The sequence below is a fragment of the Nannobrachium achirus genome (assembly GCF_963921795.1).
Source record: "Nannobrachium achirus genome assembly, chromosome: 3".
NCBI classification, from domain to species: domain Eukaryota; kingdom Metazoa; phylum Chordata; class Actinopteri; order Myctophiformes; family Myctophidae; genus Nannobrachium; species Nannobrachium achirus.
This window is the reverse complement of record NC_137812.1, coordinates 59140673-59151522: the sequence shown is the minus strand read 5'-3', so window position 1 is coordinate 59151522 and position 10850 is coordinate 59140673.

Sequence of the window (10850 nt, the reverse complement as noted above, 5' to 3'; positions counted from 1 at the left end):
CCTCTGCATGCATGATTATAATCATGTATGCAGTGGTTCACGCGGGTTCAAGAGTGGGCACCTTGATGTAAAAGTTGTTATCTTTTAATAGGCCTATTTGGAAAAGGTAATGTAAATTTTAGATGATTTGAACATGACAACAGTACATCATTAACACTTGCAGGCTTATAAATTTACCCTTCAACTTGCCCAAAATGTGATTGTCTACATCTTCCCCAGATCAACAGTCAAGGTTGTCAGCGAAATGGACATGTGAGGGAAGTGCAATGACTAATCTGTGGATAAAATAGGAAATTATGAAGAGTTATATGTTCAAAATAAGTATATGTTTGTGAATGGCCATGTAAGAATGCCATTGGCCTAATGCACAGCCTTTACATTAGACGGTATCTTATGAATGAATGGTTGAATAAATACTATAAGGTCACTTGATCATCCTTGCATCCCTTCACCTGAAAGGTCTGCATCAAAGGGATAGTGTTTCTTTCAACAGGCTATAAGTACAGTGAGTGCAGCTGTGTTCCCTTCACAAAGTCACACAAACGTGCGCATGAACACACGCGCGCACACACCCACACACACTCCCACACATGAATACATGCACACCCCAGTAGCTCAGTCAGTGGAAAAGTACTGGAGTGAGAGGAGACCACTGCAAGGCCTGTGACTGCATGCATCAGACTTGGGCCCAGACTTGTTCAGATTACACAAGAACAACCTAAACTGCACACACACATACACACCGTACAAATAGATCATTTCATGTCATTCAACACAAATCCTAAGCTGTCATCTTTGACTAACCAGCTAAACATGTTTAGCATAAACTATGGATTGAGTGCCCTGTACAAAGCATGCTGACATCCAGAGTTACTCATAGCTGCCAGCAACTCTTAGATGCTATTTTAATATCTGGAATCTAGAGTTGCAATACCAACCCTTGACAGCCCATACTTCCAAATGGAAAAGTCCCATCTGTATTAAACAAGGTTAAACCCACCAACATTGCAGCTGTACGGAAAGCTTGGATTATCATCTTTCTATCTGCCAGGTTTTTGTATCATACAAATCCACCATACCTGTAGATTTGTTATGAACTACTTTCTGTCATACATTCAGTGCAGGTGATTATTTTTCTAAAGTGTTGGAGTTCTTTTTCAATAACGCAACGTCCTCCTGCTGCCTCCTGCATTGTGTGCATTTTCGAAACATGTGGTATGCAGGACAGTTTCCAAACTTCCTCCAACACTTCACAATTATCACCTGACAGAAAGTAGCTCATAACATGTCTATGGTGGATTTTTATGAAACAAAAACTTGGCAGATTAAAGAGGATAATCTAAGCTTTCTGTACAGGTAAAATGTTGGTGACTTTAATACAATCAGGGATGTCAAGGATTGGTATTGTTGCAGATATATAAAATAGGATCTCAGAGTTGCTTGTGGCTACGTTAATTACATAATTCTTGATCCAGGTATTCCAGCACACTACAGGAGCATTCAAATCACTGTTTCTTTTTAGTGTCATCCATAGCAGTTGTTCAAACAGTAACACTGGAGCAAATGACACAGTTCTCATGGCTTCTGCAGGTTTGTGTAACTGCAACATAGTGTGTGATTGTAGACATAGGCAAAAATTGCCTTTTAGTCATCAACCCTAAAGCTGTACTGTAAATGTCACAAGAAACAAAGCAAATTCAAATACTATACCAGAGGTGTGATCAAGTGAACTTTGCTCTAGTTCCGGGGGGCCTAGTGGTAATGCGCATACCATTACCATATAGCCTAAAGGCTCTAATGAGTCACAGGTTCGATTCCCGAGCCTGAAGGCCTTTGCTGTGTGTCATTCACTGTCTCTCTCCCTGTTCCCGTCACTCATCACTGCAGCCTATCTATACTATAATTTTGCGAATGTCTGAGTGAGTGAGTGTCTGTCTGTCTGTCTGTCTGTCTGTCTCAGCGTTTCTCCTCAGTGGCTGGAGCAATTGATCTGAAATCGCATCACCATCAGCATATGAACACACCTGACATAACTGTGAAGCCCGTTTGTCACTTTCACAAATCGTATGCTGTATAATAGCATTTTTATGGTGTATCTATATCTATTTAGCCTACAGTACCTTTTGTGACCACACATGTTAAGGGAGGGGCGCTGTTGTTCAGGCCATGCACAATCACACACAAACCCACACACACACACACACACACACACGGGGGGGGGGGGGGGGGGGGGGGAGTGTGTGTGTGCAGGCGGGCATGCGGGCGGGCGGGGGGGGGGGGGGGGTTCTGGCCCTGTTACAGATGTTGTCCAAAATCATGCAGATCGGTACACAGTATCTCTGTAGCCGTTAAATGTAATTCTTACATTGATGCCTCATATACTGTGTGCACAGTGCACATCCCATAATCCACACACTGCACATCATTTCGGAGCTCATATCTTTGAACGGGTAAGGGCTAGTATAAATAAAGGCAGAAAAGCCCCAAAATATCTTCACGTTAACTTTCCGCAGTCTCAATTCCTGAGGCACAAGTCACGCCCAAGTGAAATAGAGGCACAAGTCACGAGTGAACTACAAATGACGACAGTCATTATATACCAATAAGACTCTCTAATCGGGAGATAAGCGACCATCAGGTTGCAATTGCAAAAAGCAACCTCATGGTGGCGCTAGAAGAGGGGCATGTGAGAAATCAGGGGTGGAGGTTGTAGTTTGCCATTCAAGGAGTGTGTGTGCAAAGTTTGGCATGGATATAGTCGGGGGTGTTATGGATATTTCGCGCTAATCAGTCTAAAAGTGCAAACTTTTGCACAGATGTAGCTCAGGGCATGCTCTAATGATTTAGCTAGGGCGCCCGAGTCGGCGACCTTTGGGGTCGCCACAGCGGCCAAATCAAGTTGGGCTCCCATCGACTTTCAATACAGGAGGAAAATACCCAGAAAAACTTTAATTATTAGTATTATTTAATTATTTTCGAGCGTGCTCTGCACTCGCAGCTGTGCTTTCATCACGCTCTGATAAAAACAAACTAAAAAAGAAAATGCGAGAAATCTCTGTGAGTATGTATGTATGTATGTGCCCTGCATATCTCGAGAACCGTTCATCCCACCGGCTTCAGATTCAGCATGAGCGTTCCCCCCCCGCAGCGCGGAGTGCAGTGCCCGGGCTCGACCGATCTAATATGCGGTTTTCCGGAACCAGCGCGAAAGGTTCAGGGAACGGCACGCACGTTCCCCGCCACAGTGCAGTGCCCGGCCTCGAACCGACCCGAAAGGTTCGGAATCTCCGTATGCGGAGCTGATGTCTGACATCGGGCTGTTCCGGAACAATCGCTGACTCATTGTGACATTACTTTTGCGGGCTAATTCTGACATCACTCCTGTGCAAATAGACGATTCCTCCACACTTTCACTTTGCACTCTAGGTCTAAGTATACAGAGCTGATGTCCGCTAGGCAATACCCGTACAACGGGTATGATGGATATTGCCTAACAACTGGAGGGGCATCATGTCAAAGGTTGTGTCCTTGTGTGTGAAGTAGAGTGTTCCTGAAAAAGAGAATTAGTTCTCAGCACACCTCCCCACTCCCCAGGGTAGATAAAGGTAAACACAAAAAGAACGCTGTAACACATCTGTCCAACTCAAACCCCATGATGACGTCACAGCAACGAGAACTACTCTATGAGGTACAATTACTGAAGTTAAACAATGCTTTCTATGACATATGGCAGCAGATGTACCGGTACATTCAGTTCTGGGGTTGGGCTGAAATCTTACCTTCTGTTGCCAACATGTGGCTTATTTTTCCCATAATTAACTCACCACACAACAAAATATAAACGCCTGGAGGCCAGAATGACAAATACCCTAACCACAAATGTCTCCACTGAGGCAGTCTGTGGCACTAGTGAAAAGGTCATTGGGTCACCTAATTCAGTAGGGTGCATCCATGCTTAGCGCATTAGGTTTCACGGCAATCCGCCCATTATATTTTGAGATGTCATCTTTGCAATGGAAAGTTTGTGTTGCTGAAGGTGCTAGACAGCTAGAGGATTGGCTATTGGGGTTACCAAAATAAGTAGAGGCCATTATCGTATGTAACGTGAAGGTGCACAGCGAATTCTGTAGTATTTCAGATAACTTACAATAGATCATCAAGTGGCACATGTTCCAGAGAACCACGTGAGTTGACACATGACATGAGCAGGTTAGAATAAAGAAGCTATGTTTGAGCAGTGTCTGAGTCATGTTCTGTTTATTGAGCGGAGTACACAAACAACAACTCGCCTGTTGTGAACTAAGGGGCATGAGGACCTGTTACAATAAGTTGTTGAATGTCTGCATGTCGTGCTAGGTAAGGTCAGTCTGTAGTGTCTGAGTAGGCTACAATATACAGACGGATACCTAGCACAGGCTGGCAAATCCTATCAAAGACGTTGTAAAGACAACTAGGCCAAAAACAGTAATGCCTTCTACAGTAGGCTACTTTGGAAGAAGTTCAAGCAGCAGTTGAGCATGCTCCATCTAGCTATAAGCTAGGGGCAATGGAGAAAAAAAAACTGTTGCTGAAGTCACAGGAATCAATGTAATAGGTGTCTGCTTTCAGCTAACAGAGGAAGAACAAAAGGACTATACGTTGGTAATGAGAAGATTCTAGCAATTCATAAACCCAAGACAAACACAACAAATGTCTAACAGTCGAAGCCAGTCACAATCCAAGTCAGTCAAATCATTCATTAATGGACTTAATGGTCAGTCATGAGATTTTGGTGTGCTCGCAGATTCCCTCATCAGAGACAGAATTGTGATGGGTGTGGGAGACAAAGGGCTCATAGAGAAACTATTAGGAGAGCCCGCTGGCCTAACACTGGAGAGGGCTTTACAGATGTTCCAAGCCAGGGAATTGGAATTTCAACAAGAGAAAATGTGATGTAGACACCAAACCGCAGCCAATAATGTAATGAGTGGCAATAATGTAAGGAGACAAGCCATAAGGGGGACGTACGGAAAAAGAGCAGCATTCGTGCATGTACTGTAGTATCTACCGACTGCAAGAAAATGCAATGCCCTACATTTTGGAAATGAATGTCTACTAGTATGAGGCATGAGAAACCACTTTGACTATGTGTGCAGAAAAGTAATGAGTAGAAGTAAAAGTACTGAAAACTGGAAATACAGTAATACCTCAAAATTGTACTTAAGTACAGTACTTGAGTGAGTAAATCTACTCACTGAAGCATAAAGATAGGAAAGTGAATTACATCAACTTGGCCCCAAGCCAAGGATCCAGAGGGTAAGACACTGAAGACATAGAGGAACTCTTCATGGGCTTGATCGACTGACCCAAACCTCATGATGAGGCATGGATTGAAACCTACAATGTGGGACTAATGTAGAATTCAAAGTGTGTTGAAGTACACTGACTGGTGGTGCTATGGTGGTCAGAAGCAGAGTCATCTAGAAGTGTGTGTGTGTGTGTGTGTGTGTGTGTGTGTGTGTGTGTGTGTGTGTGTGTGTGTGTGCGTGCGTGCGTGCGTGCGTGCGTGCGTGCGTGCGTGCGTGCGTGCACGCGTGCACACGTGTGTGTGCCCGCGCGCGTGTGCCTGTCTATGGATTGTGAGATTTGATGTCTTTATTATAGTTTATCCATAATTTTTTCTTGTCTTTTAATATGAAGCACATTAGAAGCTGAAAAGCAACAAAGTTACCCTTGGGAGAAATCTAGTTTGTTTAACTAAAGCTATTGAAAAAAGCAATTCACACTTTTGTTATAACCTTGAGTATTGGGGTGGGGCGGGGGGATCACACAGCTAAATTGCAGTTGTTGTACCCTATTTTATTTCTCAAGTCATACTTACTCTGTTTTTGTTAACTGTTTTTATTTCCAAAAGAAAGAAAAGGCAAATCTAATGGATGGTGTACATGTGGAAATACCCTACTGTTCATGGGAAAGTGTGAGACATGTCAGCTTTGGTTTTGTTTACAATGTCCATCAGTCAGACACCTGTCTTCCAGAAACTAGAGTTCATGTGGGGGTATTGCACCCAGGGGTGTCGCACCAAATTCTGGGCCCTGGGTACAAGGATTCACTGCGGGCCCATCATGAATGTTCTTCATCGGGGGAGGGGGTTTAACCCATTTAGACTGGGAACGCATTATTAAGCATTATTTTGTGCTATTGAAAAATAGCAGATAAGTCTTTGAATATTTCAAATCCTTCTAAGGTTTTTTGAAAAGCCTGTTTCCCATCTCAAAATATTTAGTTCCAGGGACCCCCCCAGAAGCGAAATTTGAGTTACAAATGTTCGCTTAAAACATACACATATTCAAAGATTTGCACACATTTTCACGACTTTTCAAAAATAGCAGATCTACAAGCTCACAGCGCGGCACTCGGTGCCGCGCTGTGATGGGCTTGTATATCTGCTATTTTTCAATGGCTAAAGTATAAAATAATTAAGGCTTGTCCTCCACCTTGGGCCCTAGTAACTCAGTCCCACTCCCCCCTCCCCCCTTGTGACACCCCTGATTGCACTGAGCAGGATTACTCAGTTAACTTCTAAAATAGCCTGCATAACATCTCTGAACATTTGTTTAATACATAGCTGGCAATCCTGTTTCCTGGAATACCCCTGAGACCTATGTAAACCTGTCCTAATCAAAACAGTCCCATCTGGGCTCTTCACAAGGACTAAACCAGTGGTGTAAAGGAACTATAAGTATTGTAATTAAGTTTTGAGGTATTTGTACTTTACTTGAGTATTTCCACTTTCCAATACTTTTACTTCTACTCCACTACATCTCAGATCCAAATATTGTACTTTTACTCCCACTACATTTATTTGAAAACTTTAGTTAGGCCTACAAGTTACTTTGCAGGTATAAATTATAATATTATAGAACATACATGAACCACTTTAGCCCTATTTTATACCTAGGCTATTTGAAAATAGCCGATCTACTAATACTATCTAGCCAATACTTTTGTATTTTTATTCAAGTACATTTTGAATTCTGGACTTTTACTTAACAGAGTATTTCTATATTTGATACTTTTACTCAAGTAAGACATGTTAGTACTTTCCGCCTCTGCTGAGCACTGAGCAACGCCCGCCCTTTTGCACATGTGCTATAGAAAGGTCAAAGGTCAAGTGCTTGGTGGTGGTTGCCCAATGAATGCACGGCATGGCCACGCTGTTTTCACAGCGGTAGGGATGAAAGGACAAGTGGCAGAGCTTGGTGGAACCAATGGTCAAGTAAACAGTGATTCCTTTCCAAAACGGTTTGATGTTTCAGTAGTTAACACAATAAAAAAACAAAAACATAATTTAACTCCTTGAATCACAATGCAACTATACCAGCAAGCTACTGCAAACTTACTACTCCCCAACATTGCTGGTGTTGTCCAGTAATACCCTTAGTCCAGAGCCCTTAAGAGCTGCCAAATGCAAGTATGCCCAAATAGAGAAAGAGGCGAGCACAGGCATACACTGTTGGTCACAAGAAAGGTACTGGCAAACACACCGCCCGCAGTATCCAAATATAAATGTCTAAGCATGCTGCTAGGTATTATACTGAACAAATGCTATTTACAGCTAGGCCTACTCCATGCAAAGCTTATTTCTAAACCAGCTATGGGATTTTATGATCAGAAATGAAAAGCTAAAACTGCATGGAAACATTTCACAGAATTAAAAAAAAGAATGCATTGCAGAACCATTGCGAAGACTTATAGGGTGGTCCAGTCCTTCATATTGGGATAGTATAGAGATGAACAGTGATCAAAAAGGTACTACAGTGTAGGGCTGCATTGATTATTTTCCTAGTAAATATTCTATTGAGAAGGACGTTTTTAATATAAAAAGATTATATAAAAAAATCAATTAACCACTTAACCACCACTATTTTCAATAATAGTGAAAATTAACAGATCTACAAGCTCTCACCGTGTCGTGATGCTAGCTGTTGTGAGGTTATAGATCAGCTTTTTTCACAAACTAGAGGTTCGGGCCACTACGCAACCTATCACACCTATGTCGCACCGGTGGCTTTCTCAAAGTACCCGTTGTACCCGTCTGTCTGTTTCCCTTTTGGCCGGTCCTCCCTATTTAAAAATAGGTTTCTGATATGCTTTTGGAAATGTAGGGAAATGTTGCCTATAATGCCATGCCCAAAATAGGAATCGATTATTAATCGAATGATCAATTATCAGTTTTTGAAGCTGTGAAAACCGCTTCCAATGAATGGCTTTGTGTGTATCACGCCCATATATGGTCATTTCAGTCCAGAATGAACAGGCTTTTTCAAAAACAGAATGTCCGTTTAATTACCATATATGGTGATGTCAGTCCAGAATGAACAGGGTTTTTCAAAAACACAAAGTATGTTACCTTATGTCCATATATGGTCACTCCAGGCCAGAATGAACAGGTTTTTCCTGTCCCACAGAATGTCCGTTTAATTACCATATATGGTGATCTCAGTCCAGAATGAACAGGGTTTTTCAAAAACACAAAGTATGTTACCTTATGTCCATATATGGTCACTCCAGGCCAGAATGAACAGGTTTTTCCTGTCCCGTACGTGTAAAATATCAGTCCAGAATGAATAGGCTTTTTCAAAAAGCAAAATGTGTGGTGTCCCTCCCGGTTAGATGAATGGATTACTTTGAGGATTGGTCAAGCTTCACATGATAATTTGGCCTTCAGGGTTTATCTGTCTTGTACATGCAGTATCTATTGCAGATTATCAAAACAGATGAAAAATACATTCAGAATAGAGGTTTTATCTGTCCACCGCTTCACTTCGAACCGAGGTTTGATTTTTTTTAATCGATTGACTATTTGGAGTTACTGTTGCACCTGCACCCCTAAGATAATTGAGCATAAAGACAAGTCGAGTTATGTGTGGTGAACATGGTTGCACCCAGGTCATATGAGGTAAGGACACCCCAGGGGGGGGGGGTCACCTACAGAGAAACATGTGCCTAAGATAGAACAGACAGAGATAGAACAGAACAGGGAGGCACACATAGAACAGACAGAGATAGAACAGAACAGGGAGGCACACATAGAACAGACAGAGATAGAACAGAACAGGGAGGCACACACGTATGAGGAAAACAGTCCCTACCACCGATATACTCTATGCCTACTAGCCTACCACAAATTACTTTAATTTACTTGAGCAAAAGTACAAAAGTATTGGTATGAAAATGTACTTAAAGTACCAAAAGTATAAAGCACTCATTATGCAGAAGGTGACATTTAAAAAAAATAATCAAATCAAATAAAATGTAAAAAAATAAATATAGAAATAAAATAAATGCTTTGCTGAAAGAGCAGATATAAACCCCAGGCAAATCATAGTTTGGAAGCCAGACCATTGATATAGCCACTGTTTATTGTTATGTAAAAACGGCGAGAGCTATTGTAAAAAAGAACAATGTTGGGCTTATTCCAGATTATTTGCAGGCTACGTCATCAAGTTGCACATTATTGACACAGGCAATTGTAAGATCTTTGTAGTACAAACTGTCTGAGTCATGCTCAGTTCATTGAGCAGAGCATGGAGAACCCAACACCACTGACCTACATGGCTAATAGCACGTAGTAGTAGTGATTTATTATATCAAAGATCATAGCACTGCTCCAGGCAATTTTTGCACAAGCGGGTATATTTCAAACGACACCTCTTACAGCTTATTGACCGTGCCGGCACAATAACATTACATCAATTAGTTCCCCCCCCCCCCTAGATGAAGTCCTTACGACCTTGATGAGGGGGACTAGGAGCTGTCACTACTCAAATGACTTACACGTGTGACAGATCTGACCAGCTGGTGGAGTCTAGCTAATAAATAGGTTCAGGGACATGCTGCCCCCTGATTCAGGCCGGGAAAAAGAGTTGGAGAGGCCCTCATTGCGCGCTATAGAGAGAGATCTCTCTCTCTATAGCGCTGCTGCTACTCAAAGATTTGCCATTTCAGATCATGACAAGTGACAAGCCAGTGGGCCAATTACATGAGTTATATTTTGTCGTTGTCGGGTGGGAACCTTGTATGTCCAAAACTGTTTGTTTTGTATTTATCATTTAAAAAATGATTTAAACTAGTGAAAACAGCTGATCTACAAGCACACAACGCCTCGCACTGCGAGGCGTTGTGTGCTTGTAGATCTGCTGTTTTCACTACTTTTGTGCGACGGCCTTGTATGATGAAGCAGGGCTTTGCTTTGCGAAAAGAATTATAAATTTGAAACTTGGAGATACGAGGTTTCTGCCCGACAGTGATGATTTACTTTGTTGGCCGCCCAGCCCCCAAAATGGAACGAAGGCCGACATTTAATTTAATTTTTTTTCCTAATGGCTGGCCTGGACCAGCCGGGAATGAACCGGCCGTTCGGGAGTTGTCCCGCTTTTCCCAATGGCCAGCACGTCCCTGGGGGAATGACACTGAGGGACAGAAGAGTAAACAAGCTCATTGTTGTAATGCTTTAAAGTTATATTAAAAACTACCACAAAGACTGACAACCAGTGGCGTCAGTTCAGAAAAAGCTAAGGTATGGCAACATGACTGTGTCTTACACCAGTCATGTTGCCATACCTTAGCAACAGGCATGATACATTTATTTTAAGAAGTACATTCTATTTCTCCCCCCCGTTTCTACGGTTTCTTGGAATGGATATGGCAGCCTGGAATGGTTGTGTGCAGCTAAACTTGGCATGTTAGTAAACGTGCCACAATTAACGATAAAATGAATTGCACCTGTGCAGCTGACCTGCAGAACCTGGGAATATACCATTCTGTCAAGATGGGGAGAATACAAGTGTGGAGAATATAATTATAAT